This window comes from Onychomys torridus, chromosome 4, assembly GCF_903995425.1.
Source record: "Onychomys torridus chromosome 4, mOncTor1.1, whole genome shotgun sequence".
Lineage (NCBI taxonomy): Eukaryota > Metazoa > Chordata > Mammalia > Rodentia > Cricetidae > Onychomys > Onychomys torridus.
The window spans coordinates 11,386,839-11,409,535 of record NC_050446.1 but is presented as its reverse complement, the minus strand read 5'-3'; the positions used below and the strand labels follow the sequence as shown (position 1 = coordinate 11,409,535).

Below are 22,697 nucleotides of genomic sequence, written 5' to 3'. Positions count from 1 at the left end.
ACTGTGAGGACCCTTGGGGACCCTCAGAGCCTAGTTCTCCCACCCAGGGAGGGGTGGCAGCGAGGCCATCAATTTAAGAGTTTTATTTACCTTGAACTACTCAGCCAAGCAGACACATTATTTAGGGACTAGAATAAAAAGCCATTCACTTTACTTCAATTGACCATTTAGTTCAATTTGCGTGTTAGTGCAGGTAATTACTGCAGTAATGACACGTGGTAATCGGGCTGATTGGGAGCCTGCCGGCTCTGTATTAATACCTCCCGTCATATACACTAATTACCCATGTGTTGCCATGGTTATCTGCATGGACGCCGTGTTAACGACACCCTGGAAACATAGAGCAATAGCGGGTGTTGAATTAAATCTTTGTGTTCTCTTAGAGCTAAAAGCGCGTTTCACATAAAATAATCATGAATAAAATGAGATCATCCTGGCGGAGTTGCCGGGAAGCTGATTAACTGAACTGTGTAAATGTGACTTTACCCCACTCAAGAATCAGAGTCTCCCAAACGTTGTTGGGGTTGCTAGGCAACGCCCCAAGATTACATCACTCACACAAGCGGAGCTGCCCGCAATGTCATCTCTGCACGGTTACAGCACTTCTGTGGAGAGGGTGAGTGTTATAGAAATGACATTATTTCCCCCTGAGTGATGGGTATAAACGGCTGGCAGGCCTCTGAGGGCCGAGGAGGAAAGGTTTGGGAATACCTGTGTGACGCACTGGGGGTGCGACAGATGCTCCATGGGTGATGCTGATGTGTGCACATGGGAAGGTATGTGCCTAGATGAGGGGCTCTGAGAACCTGCTCAGACGAACCCACCCTCTCCCTGCCTGTGAATGGGCCACTGGCAAAGGAGCTACATAACCAGAGCTGGGGAAAGTCTCCTGTCCCACGCCAGGGTCTGACTCCTGTTTCGCCTGGAATGTCAGGGATGAAACATCAAAGCAAAGGACCAGGAATGGTGCTGAGTTGTGTTATGGAAGGCAACCAAAGGGCTGTACGGCCAGAGCAGAGAGCAAAGGAGGGTGGGAGGCTAGAGGTTTGCCTGACTGACCTGTCTTGGGTCATCTGCCCCTTCTTTGGCCCACCACTCACCACTGGCCCTGCTGATCCTGTGATACCATCCTGGGTGCTGTGTGACCCTCCTCTCTGGGCCTATAGTCTTTGCACCTACCCTATAGTCTTTGCACCTACCACCCAGTCGAATCCTCCCCAGATGTTCTCTAGCCCTCCAGCTCACTCTCTGATTTTCTGGGCTCTCAGTTTCTGGTGTCCATCCTCAGGGTCTGGCCTTCCCCAGCTCCATCCACTCCTAGCTTGATTCGCTGTGTGACACATGTATCAGAAACCCAGTTCTCTGCTTATGAGTGTGTTGAGTTCCGTCATGAACTCAGAGTCCATGAAAGCAGTGGAAAGTTCCATCTCCTTGTCCATGTTCAGCATGAAATTGTCAGTTTAGTAACACAATGGAGCTGATGACAGGTAGACACTCAGATGGCTTCAGGACATGCAGGGAATGGACACCTCCCCAGCACTGTCCTCAGCTCAAAGCAAGACAATGGCTCTCTGTCTCCAGTCCCTGGGAGGTAGCCCAAGGCCATGTGTGACTCAGTGGTACTCTTTCCTTGGTGTAGTGTCACAAGGGAACCAGAGAGGGAAGAACACAGGCATACTAGAAGCTGCCACTTGTCTTGAGAAACGTGTGATACTGGCCACTGTGTAGAAAGCTTTCTGGGCATAGCTGGAAGGAGAGAGCCACTCCAGGGCTGCCTGAGGGTCCCCAGAGAATACTGATTTGGAGATGTCCTTCAGGGAAAAGACAACTATGGCTTCAGGCTGAGAGTTCAACGTGGAGATTGAGGATTGTCTGAGTGTATATTCTTTCTGTGGGGTGAGACACATGGTTGGCTTGTGGGGTTGGGGCTGGTCCAAAGTTGCAGGCTTGGGATGGGGAGTAGAGGGTTCCTAGGATCCCTCAGAGAGTGGCTTAGCAGGGGTGAGTTTTGAGGTAAATAATGGAAGGGCCTCTGGGCCATGCTAATGGAAGCTCTGCCCCCCCCCCCCCCAATGATAGGCCACCTTGCACGAGTATCCAGGGCTCTTGGTCATAATTTAGGACCACACTTATATTTGGTTGTTTCTGCATGCTAGCCATGCAGACCAGGCCCAGCTTCTGCAGGCAGGTGCTCCACCACTAAATGCTCACTCTCTCTGTCTCCGCCCCCCTCTTTCTCTCCCAATTAGGATCTCTTTAAGTTGTCTAGATTGGTCTCTTATTCCTGGGCTCGAGCAATCCTCCTGTCTTAGCCTCCTGAGTAGACAGGGCTGCCCAGCAGCTGTGCACCCAGCTCAGAGTCATACCTTCAGATGAAGTGCTTTACACAGTAAGGGTAAGGTGGGGACAAGGCCAGGTGTGGGGATAGCCTGGCCTGGGGCGTGTGTGTGTGTGTGTGTGTGTGTGTGTGTGTGTACACTATGCAGTGACTTTAGATGATGGCCATCACTGACACCAAAGGCAGTGGGCTCATGGGCTCCCCATGTGGAGAGAGTGTTCTGTCCCCCACTTCCTTGGTGAGTCCGAGTTCCCAACAGTCCAAGTGAGTCCTCAGCACTCAGGCCAGAGAGAATGGAGAGTGCCACGGGCTGTCATGAGCTGCATATTTCTCATACACATCAGCCCATGGTCTACTGCCATTTACTAGTACCAGGATCTCACCAGACATGTCATTCATGCACCAAGAACAACAACAGTGAGGACTCAACTAGAATCCTGTCAACAACTTCACTCAGACAAGGGATGGGGGATCACGAGGCCCTGGCAGGGACTCTGGGAGCTACTAGGCCCCAGGCTGACCCATGACAAGGGCCTGAGGGCTAGGCACGGCCAGCTTCATATTTCCTATGGGTTGTGTGTGATGACATTCTGCCAGCTCTCCTTTCTGCCAGATCTAGCATACCTGCTAGATTTGGAAACTGAGGCCCAGTTTTTCATCATGTTACCTGTGAGTGCTTTCCAGTTCCGTTCACAGAGATGAAATGCGCGACAGGGGTTAAGAGCAAAGCCTGGGAAGGGAAAGCTGACTTCCCACTTGCCTTTCTCTCCCTCTTGTGAAGCCTGAACAGTGCCAGCATGCTCCCAGAACCTGCTTGGGAAATGCTCTGGCAGGGAGAATTTGGCACATGCTGGCTGTAAGCAGGGCAAAGATCTTCTCAGCCTCAGCTCCCAGATCGCAGCCACAGCCTGTGCTCCTCAGCCCAGACACTCTGACACACATGCTTTTGCTTCCAGCAGCTAGGGGTCCCCGCCAAGCCCATACTCAACACATCTGAGCCATTCCATGCTATTTTTTGGAGGGTTTCAGGTCCACCCTGTGATCTGAACCCTCCTCCTTTCTGCCACAAGCCAGCCCAACCCTGTAGCCAATGTGTGGCCAAGTCGGCCACAGCCCATGGAGGCTGACTTACGGTGTGCTATGCTGGGTACAGCTCAGTATTGACAAGGCTGGGACCTCCATAGTTGGATGATTACAACTTGCTGGAGCCGGTACTTAGCAGACCTCCAGGGCCAAGGGAGGCAATGAAACTCGAATTGGGAGACAGAGAGAAACCCAGAAAGTTCTGGAATTCTAACCAGGCATGGTAGCACAGACCTACACTCCCAACTCCCAAGAGACAGAGGTGAGCGGATGAGGAGTTCGAGTCAGCTCTGGACACATAGTGAGTCTGAGGCTAGCCTGGGCTATAGGAAATTTTCTGAAAAAACCAAAGTTCTAATGGGGTTGGGAAAATGACTCAGTGGGTAAGAGTGCCTGCTCTGTAAGCTTAAGGACCTGCATTTGAATCCTTGGCACCCATGTAAAAAGCTGGGCATGGTTGTGCACGCTTACAACCCCGCTATTGAGGAGGAGGAGATAGGTAGACCCTGACAGCTCGGTGGCCAGTCAGCCTAGCAGAGGAGGTGAACTTCCAGTTTAATGAGAGACCCTGACTTAGGACAATGAGGCAGCAAGCAATAGAGGCTGATACCCAGTGTCCTGCTCTGTTCTCCACACATGTGCACATGCACTGACATGTATGAACCACACACAACCTCCTGCTACACACACTTGTTCAAAGAGAGTGCTCCATGGTCAGTGGCCAGAGGGCTGAAGAAGGAAATAGCCAGTCAAGGTTGGGGCCCTGAGTGGGCATGGCTACTGGCACATGTCAGTTAGATACAACTCCTTTTGGGGTGTCTGCTGGCTTGTTCGAACCTGTTGCTCTGCCTGCCTCTCTTTGCAAGTCACAGCACACCCTGCGGCACAGGCAGATACTGTAGAGAAGATGATGCTGATGTTGAGGCTTGGATAGATGACATCACCCGAGAGCCGGCCATTAGCAGAGTTGGCCTCTGGGTCCACTCCTCACGTGGACAGAGGAAGTGGACAGAGCTCCTGTCCCTGTCCTCTGGGCCTGGAATTGGAAGTATCTGCTCACAATGGGGGAACTATTGCCTCACATAGGCTCATTCTTCCTTTCTCAGCCTCCTTGGCTTCCTACCCAGGAGCTGCTGGTAGGTTGTGTTGGCGGAGGTGGTGGCTAGTGCCTAGGGACAGCTGTCCTAATCAGCAGAAACAGCTGGCCTTTCTTTCTGTCCTGAAGACCTTGGCCCCACTGCTCTCAGGCTCTGATGTGGTTCAAGTTTCTCCAGGGAGGGTGTGGCATCTCATCCTGTAAAGGTGATAGGTAGCTGCCACTGTGGTGGCTGTGGGTGCCCAGTGGCAAGAAGCATGGAGGCTGATTCATCTGGCACTCATCACAGCCCAGTGATGCTGCCAATATCCTAAGCTGATTTGCTTAGTGGAGGGAAACATCAACATCCAGAGACCCATTTTATAAACCATGCCCGAGATGCTCACTAGTATGGGGCTATTAAGAGCCCCAGTGGGCTTCACGTCATCATCTGTAGTGGAGAGTGAGAAAGTTCCTGGTAGGTTGGTAGAGGGCATGGCATATGGGCAGTGAGAATAGTCTAAATGGCTTTGGGGTGTTTGCTAAGGGCTTCAGCCCAGGGAAGCTGGGTGGAAACTGAGTGGAGGTAGGACTCCAGAGACCCCCATAGCTCACCCTCCCCATCCCAAGCCCTGTGCCTCATTTCACCAGTAATGCCTATCACACCCTGGAGAAATGGGAGGTGTGAGGAGACCTCATCCCAAGCCTGTAGTGTGGTGTGCATCTGACTTGCACCTGTCAGGTTATGGTGGGGAAGAGATGGTCAGGTACCTGGTTGAAGGCTGAGGTCAGCCTAAGGCTGCTGACTTTTCATGTGTGTGAGGGAGGTCTGCATGGTGGACCTTTCTCCAGGCTACAGAACCCCACTTGTGCAGTGGTATTGTGTGCCCCAAAATATTGTGTACCCTAGTAAACTTATCTGGGGTCAGAGTATAGAACAGCCACAATATTAAACAGGATAGGCAGTGGTAGCACACACCTTTAATCCTAGCATTCTAGAGGCAAAAACCCCTCTGGATCTCTGTGAGTTCAAGGCCACATTAGAAACAGCCAGGCATGGTGACACACGCCTTTAATCCTAAGAAGTGAGCTTTAATCCCAGGGAGTGACGGCAGAAAGTAGAAAGCTATATAAGGCGTGAAGACTAGAAACTAGAAGCTTTTGGCTGGTTAAGGTTTTAGGCTTTTGAGCAGCAGTTCAGCTGAGATTGATTCTGGGTGAGGACTAAGAAGCTTCCAGTCTGAGGAAACAGGATCAGCTGAGGTAACTGTGTCTTGTTCTGCTTCTCTGATCTTCCAGCATTCACCCCAATACCTGGCTCAGGTTTGTTTTTATTAATTAAGACTCTTTAAGATTCATGCTATACACTTGGCCTTCCTGCCATGAGCCTCCTTCCCTTCAGTTGTTACCTATATCTCTTTTCCCCTGAGGTCTTTTACCTCCTCTCATTACAGTTTAAAGCTGGGGGTGTCTCCTCAGGGGTCCCCAGACCCTACTGCAAGGGGCCTGTGGTATGGCAAATGGTCTGTAGCCCATGTTGATAGAGAGGGGGATGCAGGGCTCTCTGCACCTTCAGTAGCCAGCCCTACCCTCTTTCACCAGGGCCATTTCCCTGACTCCTGATTTTTCATTACAGCAGCACACAGGCTCTGAGCTGCCCAAGGTCACAGAGCTGCGAGAGGAGCAGAATGAGGCCATTACACCAGCCTCTTGTGTCCCTGCGGCCTCAGCTCGCTAGCTGTCTCCATCAAGCACCCGGGACACTCCAATTTCCGCCTGTCCTGAGGTGATCGTATCAGGGCCTGAGTGATCTCCTTGCCGGCGGGCAGTGGAGATGCTGTGGCAGCAAGCTGGCTGTCCCCCTACTCGGCCACCTTCTGAGTCCACCCATCCTCTCCCTTGGGAACAAAGGGAGGCACCAGCTGAGACCATTGGCTGAGAAATGGCTGGTGGGCTGTCTCCCTGCGCCTCACCCTTGCCCTGTAAGAGTTCAGGCTCAGTTCAGCTGCTAGCTGGCCAGGAGCACCAGCCACTGCCTATCAGTCTGGCTGGCTGGAAGGGCTGGAATGCTAGGCTCTAGCTGGGCTGCACGGGATGTGTGGGGTAAGGAGTTCTACTGGCTGTGTAGTGAGGAGGATAATGGCTACCCTGAGGAAGTCTCAGGCCCCAGACCTCTGTCACCATGATTCCATTGTGAAAGGCCTGTGGTCAGGGGATAGTGGCTGCTGCTGAGCCCTATGTTGACCCTCACCCCCCTGCCTGCCAAGGGCAGGATCTGGGGTGAGACGGACCAGGGTAGAGAATGAGTTGGTAACTCTGGATCTCTGATCCTCATCATTTAGAAGTTTTTGTGATGGTCCACTTGCTACACACAGCCCAAGGATGTGGTGGCTGTGACGCTTGCTCTGGGCTGGGAAACTTTTTACTAGAATCTGTCTCAACAAAAAAATGGCAAAAATGCAAGTGTCTGTGCTGGGGGAGGAAGAGACAGGCTGTGGCCATCCCTAGACAGAGTCACCAGCAACGGACAGAGGAGAATGTAGTGTGGGGCCCCTTAGCTGCCTGGCGCTGACTTGGAAGTGGCTGTGGCTATACTCCTCCGGACCATAGCGTTGAAATAGAGCCTAGGTAGACAGTGCTCACAGGGTGAGCTGCTGGCCTCAGAGGCAACAGGGGATGGGGTGAGTGTGCTTATCTCGAGTATACGTTTACAAACTCTGACCCATACGTGACAAAGGGCATGTTCTGCTTGGGACAATTCCACAGGGCTGCTTCTTGGGCAGTGGGCACAGATGACAATCAGGTGGCCACTGGCTGAGATGCTGCCAAAAAGGCAGAATGGGACCTCAGGCCACCTGTCCCCAGGTCTCTTTGCCCTTTGCTAGACCTGGACTTGCTACTGGTCCTGAAGCCCAGGCAGGGACCTTGGGGCAGGAATCTCCTTCCACAAGTTTGGCTGCCAGCGTGCAACGCGGGGTCCTCATTACCCTAGGCCACCTTCCGATTCTCTCTGGCTTGGGAGAGCAGCCTGTGGGGGTTGGCTTTCTGCTCCAGCTGGAAGGCAGGGTTCTGTTAGGAGTGTGCTGCCCTTGCCACATGTTCCCTTGTGATTTCCGCTACGCTGTAAACAACCAACACCAAGATTAAACCCATAGGGGATGGTGGTGGGGGACCCAGCACTTGGACTGGACCTGGGACCACAGAGCCCTGCAGCATGGCGTTCTTTCTTATAGGCCAGCAGATGCTCAAAGAAGGGGGCAGATGAAGACCAGGATCTCCAGGAGCAGGGTCTCAAGCCCCACCACAGCTGTGCTGGAGTCCTCAGGAAAGCTGGGAGGCAGGCATGCCCCCTACATTCCCCACCTTCTCACCACTGGAATCCCTCTATAGTGACATGTGCAGTGAGATAGATTTTTTTTTTTTTTTCTGAGACAGGGTTCTCTGTGCAGGTTTGGAGCCTTTCCTGGATCTCACTCTGTAGACCAGGCTGGCCTTGAACTCACAGAGATCTTCCAGGCTCTGCTGGCATTAAAGGTGTGTCCCACCGACGCCCAGAGATAGATTTTTTTTTTAATGAGTAGCTCTTCCTCTTTCCAATGAACCCAGAGCCGCCTTGCAGTATCTAAAATATACAACTGCATAGACTACGTGTCCTCAAAGTGTCTCATCCAATCACCTACATTAGATTGGTTGCCTTGGGGTCCTGGGCTCTCCAAGGGAATGCTTTTATTTTCCTGCTGAGGAAACTGAGGAATGACCTCATTTCTACAGCTAACCTAGTCAGGCTTGGTTGTGTCCTGGTAGAGTTTGTTTTGACCCTGACACTTGACCCACTTCACCCACACAGGTAATCTGAATCAGGAACACCAGCATCCTGGGTGTAGCCTGGCACTGGAATGTTGTGACCCTGTGGTGATTTGGCGGCAGGGGGTGGGGGTGGGTGGGGTGTGGGGGAGGGGGTGAGGTCTTTCTGGTTGAGCCGAGGTTCTCACCTCTTAGGCTGGTGATCCCTCAGTGTCTGGGATGGAAGCTACAGACCATCCTCCAAGGTCGTAAGACTCTGAAGACAATCAGTACAGCCTCCCGGTTTTAACAGGAAGGAGGAATTAAAGAGGATCCCTGGTGATAAACTCACGTGGATCTCTGTATGCAGATGCCCGACCTGCTTCCTGCAGAATCCCAGAACCTTCTAAGTATGGCCAGGCCTTGGATCCCTGCAATCCCCAATGGTGGGTCAATCTGAAAGAAGCTTCCTGGAGATGGATTGCTGGAGACATGGCTCAGTGCTTAATGGTGCTTACTGCTCCTGCAGAGGCCCTGAGTTCTGTTCCAGGACCCTTGCTGGTTTCATAACAGCCTGTAACTCCAGCTCCCTGAGATCTGGCTCCCTCTTTTGGCCTCCAAGGGCTCTGCACTCATGTGTACATACTCCCTACACACATGTACATATTCCCAACACACACACACACACACACACACACACACACACACACACAACACACACACACACACACACACACACACACACACACACAGAGAGAGAGAGAGAGAGAGAGAGAGAGAGAGAGAGAGAGAGAGAGAGAAAATGTTAAAAGATAAAAAATAAAAATTAAAAAATAAAAATGAAGCCCAGGGTTGTTCTGTAATGACCTAGCTCAAGCAGTGAGAGCATCTTACACTTCCCTGCGTGGGGCTGTGTGGTGTTGCTAACGGGGCTGCTTCATCATCATGAAAACCCACAACTACCTTTGTTGATTTCCAAAATGTCCCTTGGAGAGAAGACACTAAGGGTGGAACCATCCTGGTGTTTCTTGGTGTTAGGTAATAATACACACTCTAGGGGACACACAGCCTGCAAGGAGACTATCTGCTTGGGGCCTGACAGGCTATCATGTAAAGCTGTGGCTAGCCATGCCTAGAGGACTGGGGAATGGACAAGGTTGAAGGTACATCCATGAAAAAGCCCTGGCTGGGCCAAGATGTCCCAGATCCAAAAGGGTCTACAGTCAAGAGTGATGATATTTGAGTTATTTGAATATGATCCCTTTAATAAGCAAAGTTAAGTTGAAGTGAATGCAAGCTAGATGCCTACTCACAGTTCTCAGGCTCTTTGGGCTGGGTAGGGTCACTCTGAAGTCCCTGTGTGATGGCTATTCTTGGTTGTCAACTTGACTACATCTGGAATTAACTAAAACCCAAGCGGCTGATTACATCTGTGAGGGATTGTTTTAATTAAATCATCTGAAGTGGGAAGACCCACCTTTAATCTGGATCTTTTGAGGTGGGAAGAGTCACCTTTAATCTGGGCCATAATGCTGGCAGCAGTCTATATAAGGACATGAAAGAAGGAAGCTTTTGCTCTTTGCTGCTTTCTCTGGCTGGCAAGTCCATTCTTTCATTGGATTCCAGCATATACTGAAGACAAGCTGAGCCATCCAGACTCATGAACTGAACAACTACTGGATTCTTAGACTTTCTATTGGTAGATAGACAGTCATTGTTGAACTAGCTGGACCACTAGTTTAAAGCTACCCTAATAAATCACTCTCTCTCTCTCTCTCTCTCTCTCTCTCTCTCTCTCTCTCTCTCACACACACACACACACACACACACACACACACACACGGGGGGGGGGGGAGCAAGAGAGCTCTGTTCCTGTAGAGAACCCTGACTAATTCACCTGGCAACCACAGAGCTCTCTTCTGGTGGAAGGATGGATGCTGAGTATCAGACACTCCAGGCCTGTCACGACTCCTAGTATCCTGGTTAAGGTGTGGCTCTTCCAGGCTATCTGTGGTATCAGTGTCTGGCAGACCCAGAGCCCAGACACCTTGTTAAAGGCCGTGCTTAGTTGGGGAAAGACAGACTAACCTGACCTTACACATAGGAAGTGTGTGTGTGTGTGTGTGTGTGTGTGTGTGTGTGTCAGTAGGGAGGGTCATGACTCCTTAAAAACAGCTGTCTGGCTCTGGCTTTGGGCCCCTCTTGAGGTACCAGTGGCTGATTTTCTTGGCTCCTTTGTAGCTTCAAGTCCTCCAAGGGGTCCTGGAAGTCAGGAACCCAGCTGGGATGCATGATAATGTATAAGCCTCAGGTGTCCTATGGATTGGTCTCAGCTAGCTGGACTTCCCAGAGCTGCTTAGAGTCCCCTATCCAAGTTCAGTGCAGACTGGGAAGCCCAAGTGTCTGGAGGAAGGTGGGGCCTGGGTACCCTGATTCTTCTGTGCAGCAGGATCGGGAGCCACTGGGCTTACCTGGCCCTGCCCACTTCTGTTTCCATGTGATGTCACTCCCCCCCCCCCCCCACAGGGTTTCTGTGTAGCTTTGCACCTTTCCTGGATCTTGCTCTGTAGCCCAGGCTGGCCTCAAACTCACAAAGATCCGCCTGGCTCTGCCTCCCGAGTGCTGGGGTTAAAGGCTAAAGGCATGTGCCACTACTGCCTGGCTCAAATTAATTCCCCCCCCCCAGCTGAAGTCCGAACCCAGGGCCTTGTGCTTGCTAGGCAAGCGCTCTACCACTGATGGTATACCTACCATCATCCCCAACGTGATGTCACCTTTGAGGTCCCTGTGCTCCTACCCCATACCCCACACCTTCCTCACCTCTATGATTCTCCCCAAAGCCTGACATTCAAGAGTGGCAGACAAATGCATATTGCAGGAAATAGGGGATCATGTGAATGTGTTCGGCCTGCACCTTTTGCCAGGCTTCATGGTTCCCTGGCTTCACAGACCCCAGATCCCAGCCCTTGCCAGGATTGGAGGACTGGGTAGCTGCAGCCCAGTCCCCAGCACTTACTCCAGCCCCAACATGGCTCACTTGGTGACTGACAGGGTGAGGGAGCCCTTCCAGTGTCCTTTCCTAGTCACACAGGGCCACTGAAACTGGCCTAATCTATCTGGCCGAAACTGGCAGCCCAGCCGTGGTTATTGTGTCTCGTGCTGAGATGCTTGGATTTACTGGGTTATTGGGTCATTTTTCACTCTGCATCTCTGGTAACCAGACTTGGAAATGAAAAGTCTTGTGGTGCCTAACCATGATGGAAGAGGGTTGGGCGGGTGTGAGTGCCTGCCAACCTGCAGGGGCTAAGGGACTGCGACAGAGAAGAACAGAGCTTGTGGCCTTGTGGCCAGAATGCTGTGGCAGGATTCCACAGCTAAGCCTGCTGCTGGGAGAGGGAGCCTGCCTTACAGAGTTCTCTGCACACCGGAGCCGTTCCATGCCTGTGTCATTTAGCTATGGCATGCTATAGCTGGAATGTCTATGGGACAGAAAAATAATAGACCTCTTTATTTTGGGGATCTCTTAGAACACAAAAAGGAGGAAGAAGGATGAAATGGCTGTCTTGAAGAAAGCTCCCTCTGGCATTCAGTCATATCCCTGTGGTGGCCAGGCAGCATCCCCAAGGGCAGAACTGCAGCAGGGGTGGTGCAGGACCCACCCTCTTCTTCCTCCCCCTTTCTCCTCCGCTGAAATTGGATTATTTCGGAGCCTACAATGCACTTGTGCAACACCGGAGCCTCTCCCAAGAGAGCCCAGGAGCATCCTAGGCCTCGCTTTCTATGGGGTAGGGAGGGCTGGGGTTGGGGAGGGAGGCAGCATTTGGGTTAGCCTGCAGGATCACAAGCAACCCAGGAGCAGGATTGAGACTCACACTCAGATCTGAGCTTCAGTGTGTTTACAGTCCAACATCTGGTCACCATCCACAGACACTTGCGGCACATGGATCTAGCAGGCAACAAGAAATTGGGGCCTGGAGCAGAGTTCTGGTGGGGAGAGACCAAAAGAGAAAGAAAACAAAGTCAAAGACCACACCACTTAAATGCTACTAAGGAAAGAGGTCTGGGGACCCTGCTGTGGGCAGTTGAGGGCATTGAGGAGGATGGTGAGGGACCTCTGCTGTGTAGATGAGAACAAACTTAGCCATTGACATCTCTAGAGTTTTCTCAAGGACAGCACAACTTGGGTGGAGGCAGAGGGATGGATAGGCTCACTTTTGTATTCTGTATTCTAAAGGCACAGCTAAATTCTGTTTTGGAGGAAGAGTTTGATTCCCAGCTTAGCCATACACACTGGTAATGATTAGCTGGTTCTGAGTTAATCCTTTCAGTCCAGATATCCTGGAGGAGTTCAAGGGTCATTGGTATCAGCACACGCCTTTAATCCCAGCACTGGGGAGGCAGAGGCAAGTCATCTCTGCCAGTTTGTGGCCAGCCTGGTCTACATAGTGAGTTCCAAGCAGACTTGGTCTGTCTAATGAGTTCTAGGCCAGCCTGAGCTACATAGTGAGACCCTGCCTCAGAGCTGTACCTGAGCCTAAATAACCACAGGATAAGTGGAGAGAGCAGGGGATGATCATGAGAGAGGAAAAGACATCAAGGGTCTTAGAAATGTGGCTGGCCACCTGATCAGAGAGGCTAGGGTGAATGCTGGACTGATAGACTGGTCCCACGTAACCTTTGCTTGCTGTCTGAAGATAGAAGACAGATTTTTTTTTAAAAAAACATTTTTTTGATTGATTGATTGATTGATTGATTGAGCACAGCTGCATCTGCCACAATGCATCTGTGTAGAGACCGGAAGACAACTTGTGGAAGACAGTTGTCTCCTGCTGCTCTGTGAGTTCCAAGCACTGAAGTCAGGTAGGTAGTCAAGCTTGGGTGCAAGCTTCTACCTGCGGAGCCGTCTAGCTGTCTTCTCAGATCACCAGCTCCCAGAATAAAGAACAGTTTAAAGAGTTGATTTCTGGGGTTGGGGATTTAGCTCAGTGGTAGAGCGCTTGCCTAGAAAGCACAAGGCCCTGGGTTCGGTCTTTGGCTCTGGAAAAATAAAAATAATAATAAAAAAAAGAGTTGATTTCCATCTCTGCTCATTGGCTTCTGAAATGACAGGCAGCAGGAAACAAATTCCTGCTTCACGCTTTGAGCTGTGGCTTGGCACTGGCTGCCAGGAGCTGGAATGTGGCTCTGATGGCCCTGTGAGGCGTCCCCTTTTCAGCACCTGTCCTTCATCAACCAGATTCCTGTCCAGGATTCATCCTCAGGAATGCTTGCCCCTTGCAGAACATGGGTGTCTCCCTCTCAGGGTTGCTGTGGACCAAGAAACAGATCAAAAGAAAGAAAAAAAAAAAAAACAAAAAACAAAAAAACAACCCAAAACAAAACAAAACAAAACAAAACCTTCCTAAACTTTCCCTGGGGAAATGGGAGGAGGGCGCTCGGCAGACCCCTGCTCTGATCCTGAGTGCAGTGGGGTGACATCACTACTGGGATGTGCACCCTCACATTTCCACGTTGGCTGCACTATGATGTGTCTGAACCTCAGACTCCAGGGAGCCATGCTTCTTGCCAGGCAAGTGTGGGTTCTAACCTCTGCAGGTCCTAAAGACCTAGGAGTTCTGAGACACAGGCACAGGAGCCCAGCATGGTAGGGCTCCTCTGAGCCCAGAACCCCCGAGGCCTGGCTGCCCATCAGTCTCGGGGTCAGGGCCCCACTGTCTGACTAACTGACTTCCCTCTTGCTTTACTCCCTGGTGTCTGAGGCTGAGGTTGGCATCCAGCCTCACTGTGCAGGCATGGGTGCGTCCATGTAGCAAGAGATGGAGGTTCTGCAGCTTTGAAAACAATCTTTCCCCTGATGGACAAAAGCCCAGGAGGCTAGGCCAGCACGTGACTGGTCAGCAGAAACTTGGGAGTGGGTATGAGAGATGCTGAGAAAGCAAGCTAGGGACCACACTCCTGTGTGGCAGTCGTCTCCATGGTGGCCACTGGCTGTGCAGGCCTTCCCTTTAGGCAGGTAGCAATACACCCTGAGTACCCCCTCTCTAGGTGGGGATGAGGGATTGGAAGTCTGGGGGTGTCTAGGAAAGGCAGGGGAATGGCTGGAGGGAAGGGGCTCTACCCTCTTCCCGTGGGTTGGATTACCTGGAGAAGTCACTGTCTGATACCCAAAGCCAGCATGCCCGAGAGCTTAAAGTTCAAGCTGACTTAGCCTTCTAGAACTTGTTCTCCTGAAAACAAGTGACCTTAATTTGACTGAATTTTACCCATAGCCTAGGAGGGAGGATCCACCAGCCACTGCCCAGAGTACCAAGCTGCCACCTGCCCCCCTCCTCACTTGCTGTACCTGCTTACCCTGGAGCCTCAAGTTCAGACTCAATCATGCCTTGGCTAGCATGCAGTGAGCTTAAGAAGGCCAAGGCCTGCTGAGAGCTTCTCCTGGATCATGTTTGTCTGAATGTACTTTCCTCATTAAAGTCTCTTCTGATGGAGATGGAATCTGTGCCACCCAAAATGAGCTCTGATCAAGTGTGCCGTTTGGTGGGATTCAGCAGCACACAGCAGTAGGTGCACAGGGTGGTGTGGCCAGCACCTATGTGTAGTTCTAGTGCATTTCCAACACTAGGGAAGAAAGTCCTACCTGGGATATGACTAACTTAGCAGATTGCTTCCTAGACTGCATAAAGCCCTGGGTTCCACACCCAGTATCCTATCAGTTGAGCACATGACTGTAACCCCAGCATTCCAGAAGCAGAGGTAGGAGGATCAGAAGAGGTCATCTTAGGCTATACAGGAAGTTTGAGGCTAGCTTAGGCTATAAGACACCCTGTCAAAAAAGGAACAAACACAAAAACAAAAGCAAAAAAAAGAATGAAAGAAAACCATGCGTGGGAATCCAGTCACTCCTGTGTGTGTCATCTCTTAGTGCCTGGAATCCCCCACCATGCTGTATTTGTGGACTAGCTTATTCTGTTTTTCCCATTTACATGGAACCATTTACTAGGTGGCCTCTTGTGTCTGGCTCATATCACTAAGCATAGTATTTTTAAGGTTTATCTATGCTGTGGTAGAAGATAGAGTATCACTATCTGTCTTAGTCAGTGTTCTAATGCTGTGAAGAGACACCATGGCCATGGCAGCTTTTATTTAAAAGAAAGCATTTAATTGGGGCTTGCTTACAGTTTTAGAGGTTTAGTCCATTATCATTATGGCAGGGAGATGGTGACATACAGGTAGACATGGTGCTCCAACTGGATCAGCAGGCAACAGGAAGAGAGAGTACCACTGGGCCTGGTGTGGGCTTCAACCTCAAAGCCCACCCCCAGTGACATACTTCAACAAGGCCACACCTCCTAACCCTTTCAAATAGGTCACTCTGGTGACCAAGCATTCAAATCTATGAGTCTGTGGGGGCCACTATTATTCAAACCACCACACTACTTTTTGTGGATAAGTAATAGTCCAGTGTGTGGGTAGACCACACTGTTTTTCATCTGTTAATGAGTGCTCTACTACATTTTATCCACACAGTGACCCCATGATGCTGATGTTGATGTGGTTTCTGTTTGAAAGTTGGAGAAACTGAGGCCAGGTAGCATGCTGGTGATTGTTCTCTCCAGGACACGGGATTTTCCTCACTTACATTTTACACTAATCCTGTTTGTCCTTGAAGCCCTAGAACCTGCTCCTTTCCTTCCAGAAATCTTCAGAAGGGCCATTTTCTGGGCACAGAACTCTAACCTGGTGTGCTAGCTCCTGGAAGACACTGGGCCTAAGCCAGATGTGGCGGTATAGGCCCAGAATCCCAGGATTTACAAGGCTGGGATTGAACTCATAGAGCTCTGCTTGCTTTACCTCCCCAGTGTGCTGCGTTCAAAGGCATGTGCTGCAACACCCAACTTCTTCTTCTTCTTTTATAAACGTAAACAAAACCACATCATGTACATGTATGAAAACGTTATGGAGCTGGAGCAATGTCTCGGTGGCTAAGAACACTTAAACTGCTTTTGCAGAGTACTCAGATTCAGTTTCCAGCACCCACATGATGACTAACAGACATCCTTAATGCCAGCTCCAGCCCTCTTCCAGGCACCAGGCACACATGTGGTACACATACACATAAAAATAAGTATTATTTTAAAAGAAAAATGCTGTAATGAAACCCATTATTTTTGTTTGTTTGTTTGTTGTTGCTGTTGTTGGAGACAAAGCCTCACTATGTGGTCCTGGCTCTCTATGTTGACCAGACCCGCCTCCAGCTTTCAGAGATCCACCTGCCTTTACTTTCTGAGTGCTGGGATTAGAGGCGTGCGCCACCACATCTGCCTGAAACCTGGTACTATGTATAATTAATGTATACTAATAAAACATTAAATTAAAAACACCTGGCTTGGCATGTGTCCTCATTCCCTGTGACTCCAACAGGGTACACAGTAGGTACTGTATGAATGAGCACATCTTGATGTTTATGGTGCTCATTCATTCACCAGGTTCTAGTGGATCCCAAGATTCAGCTGTGACTTGGAGGGAGGTGGATCCACAGCTGGGGCTGGGGCATTGTGCCCACGGTACAGCTAGGTGAACTGCATGTCTGCTTGGGAGTGGAAAAGGAGCATGTGTGTGGAGGAGAGTGCACGGCCGAGACCCTTTCTTGAAAGATGGATCATTTCTCTTTTTTCCAGCCCCCCTGTAGAGAAAATGTGCACTTTTCAATAAATGGGGTAGGGTGTTGGGGGAGGGGATAGCCACTGTGCAGGCCAGTTATCACTGGTTTCAGCTGGGACTATAAAATTTTATGAGCTATTAAATGGTCCTAAACCTCCTTTAACATATAAACCTGAGTGTCTGTGATTACCCATTAAGAAAAGCAGGTTCCGTGGGAGAAGGCTCACATTCCACCCCAACGTGTTCAGTCAATGAAACTTTGAACCTGCTTTGGTGGCCGATGGGGGTGGGAGAGTGGGGACATACACACACACACACACACACACACACACACACACACACACACACACACACACATTGCCTTGGCCATAGCCTTGGGTTTGGCTGTGGCTGAACAGGCTCATCTCTGAAACTTGCAGAAGCACGTGCTTCCTGTCATGGTTTGGTGGCAGTGAGGTGAATGTGGAACCTAGGCCAGTGCTGCCTAGCAGCACCACAGCTAGAGGGCCACATGTCCCTGAGGGCCAGGGAAGCTGGAGTGTATGTGGGAAAACCAGGGCTGGCTCTGAGAGGTGGGTTGAGTAGACCTTGAGCTGGAGGGGGTTGCATCCTCTCCATAGCTGAGCTTGGCTGCCCATGAAGTGGGTAAAATACTCACCAGTGTTCACAGACAGGGCCCAGGCTTGAGAGAGTTTGGCCTCCAGGCTGGGCTCTCCTGTCCCATCTGGGCCAGGTGGGTGCTTGGCTAACTTGCACTGTTTTGAGTTGAAGTGTTCTGAGACACGGGGCCAAGGGATCCCAGGGTGGGAGACAGGGGCCTTTAGGAGTCCTGCTCCGAGGCAGACCCCAGCCAGAGGACTGATAATGGAAAGTCCTCCTTTTGAGGGCGGTTCCCTGATATTTTGACAATCCCAGTTTTCCCAGGGTCTTCTGCTCTGAAGAGGCTGGGGAGGTCCTGGCAGCTGTGGCTGTCCCTAGGGCTCTGGGGCTGGGCCTGATCCATGTCGCAGTGGAGCGGGGTGACTTGGGCCAGGCAGGTCAGAACACATCTGAGGTAGGGGAGAGGTACCCTGTTGGGCTGTGGGGAACATGGGGGAGTAGTCTGGCTTTTGTCCAGACCAAGGAGGATGGACTTGAGAAGGAACACATCTGAGGCTTGGGGTGTGGGCCTCTGCATCCTCACCCTGAGTTTTCTCAAGTGTAAAGTGAGTAACAGGACCTATTTCTAGGCAGGATCCAGGGCATGGGTGTGCTGAGGCCCTCTGGAAGTTTGTGTTCAACAAGAAGTGTGTGATGAAAAAAAATCACAGAGGACCCTTAGTGGGGAGGTGTGGCAACTGACAGCTAGTGGCCAGCCCTGCTTTTGCCTTTGGGGGGCGTGGGGAGAGAAAGCAGGGAGAGAGGCCAGGACATCCAAGGCCACTTGGGCTTGGAGCAAAGGGAAGGTCCTTAGACTAGATATGCACGTGAGGGGTAGGTCAGACCCTCCTGCCCCAGGACCAGTTTCCACATAAAGAAAATGGGGAGTCAAACTGCCCACAGGAGCCTGGGAGTGAAGAGTAGTACAGGTTTGGGGCTCTCCCCTTTCCTGGGGACAAGCCAGTAACACCCTGGTTCTGTCTTGGAGTGATGACAGATTCAGCTTGGAGCCAATCCTGAATACAAATCTCCCTCCTGTTAGACTCTGCTCTACAACTGTCCTGTGCCCAAACCCCAGGAGCTCTGGCTTGTAGCTGGGGCATCCAGGGTGGAGAGGGACCAGGAGGCCTGGATCTGACAGCCATGTATCTGCAGCCTGGCGCCGGAATTTAAAACCATTGCAACAGACCCATTGGGCAATTCCTGTGGGGACGCTGTCTGCCGAGAGCGCTGTAGTGGAGACACTTCCTGGTTGTGTTTATGTGGCTGGCTTTAATCTCCCAAGCTCCTGGAGCGTGTATGTCCCCCTGGCTGGCTTCCCCATAACACTGGGCCCTATTTCCCCTGGGCATGTGGCTCCAGGCTGCCTAGTGCCTAACAGGGTAGGGGCAGGTCAGTTTGGATTTGGGGGGCACTTGGGGTGTCATCCTGCTGTGTGGAGCCTGGTCTGTCAGACGCCAGTTAGCCTGTGTGACACAAGCTTCTGTCTGCTTGGCTGTAGGCTGTGTGATCCACCCCCAGGCCCCTCTTTGCCCCAGAGTCGGATAACCCAGGGGCACTTCAGGGTGTTGGTGGCCCTTTCTCAACGTCAGCCTTTGGGAAGGGGAGGGTCTGGCCTTCTTTCTAGATTCCTGACTTCCACTCTAGCCCTGTCTCTTGGTAACCCATGTACTCTTTTTTTAAAAAAAAATATTTATTTATTGATTATATACACAGAAGAGGGTGCCAGATTTCATTACAGATAGTTGTGAGCCATCATGTAGGTGCTGGGAATTGAACTCAGGACCTCTGGAAGAGTAGTTGGTGCTCTTAACCTCTGAGCCATCTCTCCAGCCCCAGCCCATGTACTCTTGAGTCACTGCCCCCTTCGGAGAAGGGAGGGGGAAACTGAGTATCCTAATTAGCTTTAACCGTCAACTTGACATAGCCCAGATCCACCTGAGAAGGGAGTCAGTCCCAAGTGAAGGATTAGCCTTTGGGCATGTTTGTGGGGAACCATCTTGATTGTTAACTGATGTAAGAGGGCCTGGTCCACTGTGGGCAGCACTGTTCCTTAGACAGGTAGGCCTAGGCTGTATAAGAAAGCTAGCTGAACATGGGTCTGTGAGCAATCCATGCTTTCCTTCATGGTTTCTGCTTTACAGATCTACCCCGCTTCCCTCAAGGATGAGCTATCGGAAGTTTAAATAAACGCTTTCCTCCCCTAGGCCGCTTTTGGTCCTGGTATTTGTCATAGTAACAGAAGGGAAATTGGAATACTGAGTTAGGAACTGAATTCCAAGGCTGAGTTTAGCTCAGTCCCCTCTCAAGGGTGTGTATGTGTCTATGCTCTGAGGCTTCACGCCTGTGGCTGCAGGGGCTGCCTCAAAACTCCATTTAAATTGGGGTGCAAGTCCAGAGAAAAATCACCCAGGCTTTCTTGCACATGGGGTGTGGAGGGGCAGAGCTAGGATGAGCTGTTTAGGGGTGCATGGGCTGCATAGCTGGGATCCCTGGGAAGGTGGGCCTGGAGAGGAGGTATGGCCTCAGTGTGGGGAGCTATGTTGGGAAAGGGTGGCAGGGTGGGTGACAGAATCTGTGAAGGAAGAGTGATGAAAGCAGCCTCAGAACCTCCATTCCTGGGTAAGGCGGAGCTCAGCAACCTTCCAGAGATCCTGGGTGATAGTTCTGTGGAGTGCTGATCCTCGGAGGTTCCTGTGGAAAAAACACTGGGAGCCAAGTTCTCCCCATCTTTACTGAGGGACCTCTCAACTTGGCAGTGCCCAGTGCCCACCAAGCCTGCTGAATGAGGTTTTCTAGAGAGAAGGATGACCCAGGACTCTACTGGGGCTAGGACCTCATGTAGGCTTCCTTGGGGTAGCCCGCCTACACTTACAAAGTGGGCAGCAGAGGAGCAGCTACCCTCATCGTCTCTGGGTCTTTGTTTGTTTGTTTGTTTTTTGAGACAGGGTTTCTCTGTAGCTTTGCGCCTTTCCTGGAACTCACTCTATAGTCCAGCCTGGCCTCGAACTCACAGAGATCCGCCTGCCTCTACCTCCTGAGTGCTGGGATTAAAGGTGTGCGCCACCACGGCCCAGCCTCCCTGGGTCTTAAAGGGATGCTGGTTAGTTGGAGAAACATGGGGTTCCTTTAGGTGGAATGCCCATGTATATTCTCATGGTGACCTTGTGAGGTGGGCCAGGAGCTTCCTTATCCCACAGAGCACAGGGCGCAGACTCAGGGTGTGGCCTTGGCCCAAAGCAGCTGGTCTCTTCCAGATTACTGTAGCCCTTTCTACACCTGTCCCCTTCTGCTCTTGTGGCCTGGGAATCCCTGGACACTTCTGGTCTAGAGGGAAGGGAGAACCCTTCTGATGTCACTGCCACATCCCTGGCACCTCTCTCTTGGTGGACTCTCTCCTTTCTTTCTCCCCAAAGCCCCCTGGAGGGTCCCTGTGCACTGTATGGTACAGCTCCTGCTGTCTGAGCACCTATATGGTCCAGCCCAGCATATAGCAGGGGACAAGGGACTTCTCTGGTGATACTATGGAAACTGAGGGTCTCTCTTGGGGTTATTAGTCTCACTAGTAAAGGAACTCAAGAATGGATTCAAACAGAAGCTCCAGGAATAATTTTGTTGGAGTTTATAAGAAAAACCCCAGGGTAGACCAGCAGCAAATCTCAGTGGCTGCCCAGAGGAGACGGGAGGAGAGGAGGAAAAGTACAAGCTGTGTGAGTTAAGCAGGCATCGAGCTCAGCCAGCCACACGGCAGACAACAAGCACATGGTGGGGAGGAGAGCTTTAGGAAAAGAGTAGGGAAGCCTCGAGAATAAGACGAGTCATGTTTGGAACAAAGAAATTTAAACAGGAAACTTTACGTTTTTCTGAGCGATTCAGAAAAGCAGATAGACTTAGGACTCATGGCTGTGTCCCTGTAAGCCACCATGCTCCAGGGTAGGACCCTGAGAAGGAAAAGTACAGTCTCCCATTAAAGGGATAATTATTCCACCTATCTCTGTAGCATGGCTGAAGGGGAGCCTGACTTCCTGAGGTGGGGAGTCCCTTAGCCAGACTAGTCTGGAATGTTAGGTCTCCACCCAGGTCAGAGATTCCATCATCCTCTTGACCACATGAAATAGTTTTTCCTTAATGGGCCTTTACTGCTGCTGTGTCCCTGGGGTCTATGGGAGACAATGATGTAATCTCATGGGGGACATTCCTGTCTTTCTGGTCTTGGAAGGCAGAGGATCCACCTATTGGAGAGCAGATAGGCATGGTTCTCTTGGCTTTCCTGAAGGACTAACCCAGACTTCCCCTTACAACCTGCCCTTGCATCCCTGGGCCTCGACTTGTGGCAGAAGGGACTGGAGGCGGAAATGGCCACCTTTTCTCTCCCTCCTCCTGTCCTGTGCCAGTTCCACTGGCTGCCATGACTCTGGCCCACTGGGAAGGAGGGCCCTGCCTCCCTAGGCAGTCTCTCTGTTCTCCATGGCTCTGCCCACCTGCCCAGCTCCACCCTCCAGGCTGGACTCCTGTCCCAGTCCTCCCATCTTCCTAGGACCTAGAGGGTTTGGCAGCCCAGTCTGTTTTCAGTCCTTGTACAGGATTCTGGGTTGAAGCCTTATTTTTCTCTGACCATGTGACCTTGGAATCTTCTGTCTGACCCTCTTCAACATGGTGGTGTATCTACAGGGGTTCCAGCACTGCCATGGGAGGATACACAGGCCTGATCTCAGATGGCACCCCTCAGCTGTTATAGTGGCCTCCGGGGCCCTTCCCTTACTCCTACTGGCCTTGGGGCCTCTCTGCTTTCCTGGGAAGGGCATCAGACTTTAGTAGGCTTTATAGGACCAGTGCCAGCTTAGGCCATTCAGAAGAGTCCTCATTGTGTGTTTGCCTGGCTGAGGATATGGGGGGACAGCTCAAGACATGACATCCCTACTCCCTGCTGATCCCCGTATCATGACTTGCTAGTTGAGAGCTGCTGGGTCCCCACCTTGCTCCCTCCTATGGGATACCTCAGGAGAGGAGTGATAGCCTGTGTGTTTTGAGTGGCTTTGGCTCACAGGTAACCGGAGGCTCAGCCTCGTCAGGAGACCCCCTCCCTATGCTCACAGTGAGAGCTGAAGGGGTGGACAC

The 22,697-nt window shown here is 51.3% G+C and overlaps 1 protein-coding gene across 1 annotated transcript in view; it reads left to right on the top strand.

Annotated features, from left to right (window-relative positions):
* The first annotated feature begins 597 nt into the window (after nt 1-597).
* The window catches only part of Rxra (retinoid X receptor alpha), a 188,166-nt gene continuing 166,066 nt past the window's right edge, over nt 598-22,697 (top strand). The window contains exon 1 of the mRNA XM_036184804.1: nt 598-616. The gene's annotated coding sequence lies outside the window, so the exon portion shown is untranslated. The remainder of the gene's footprint in view (nt 617-22,697) is intronic.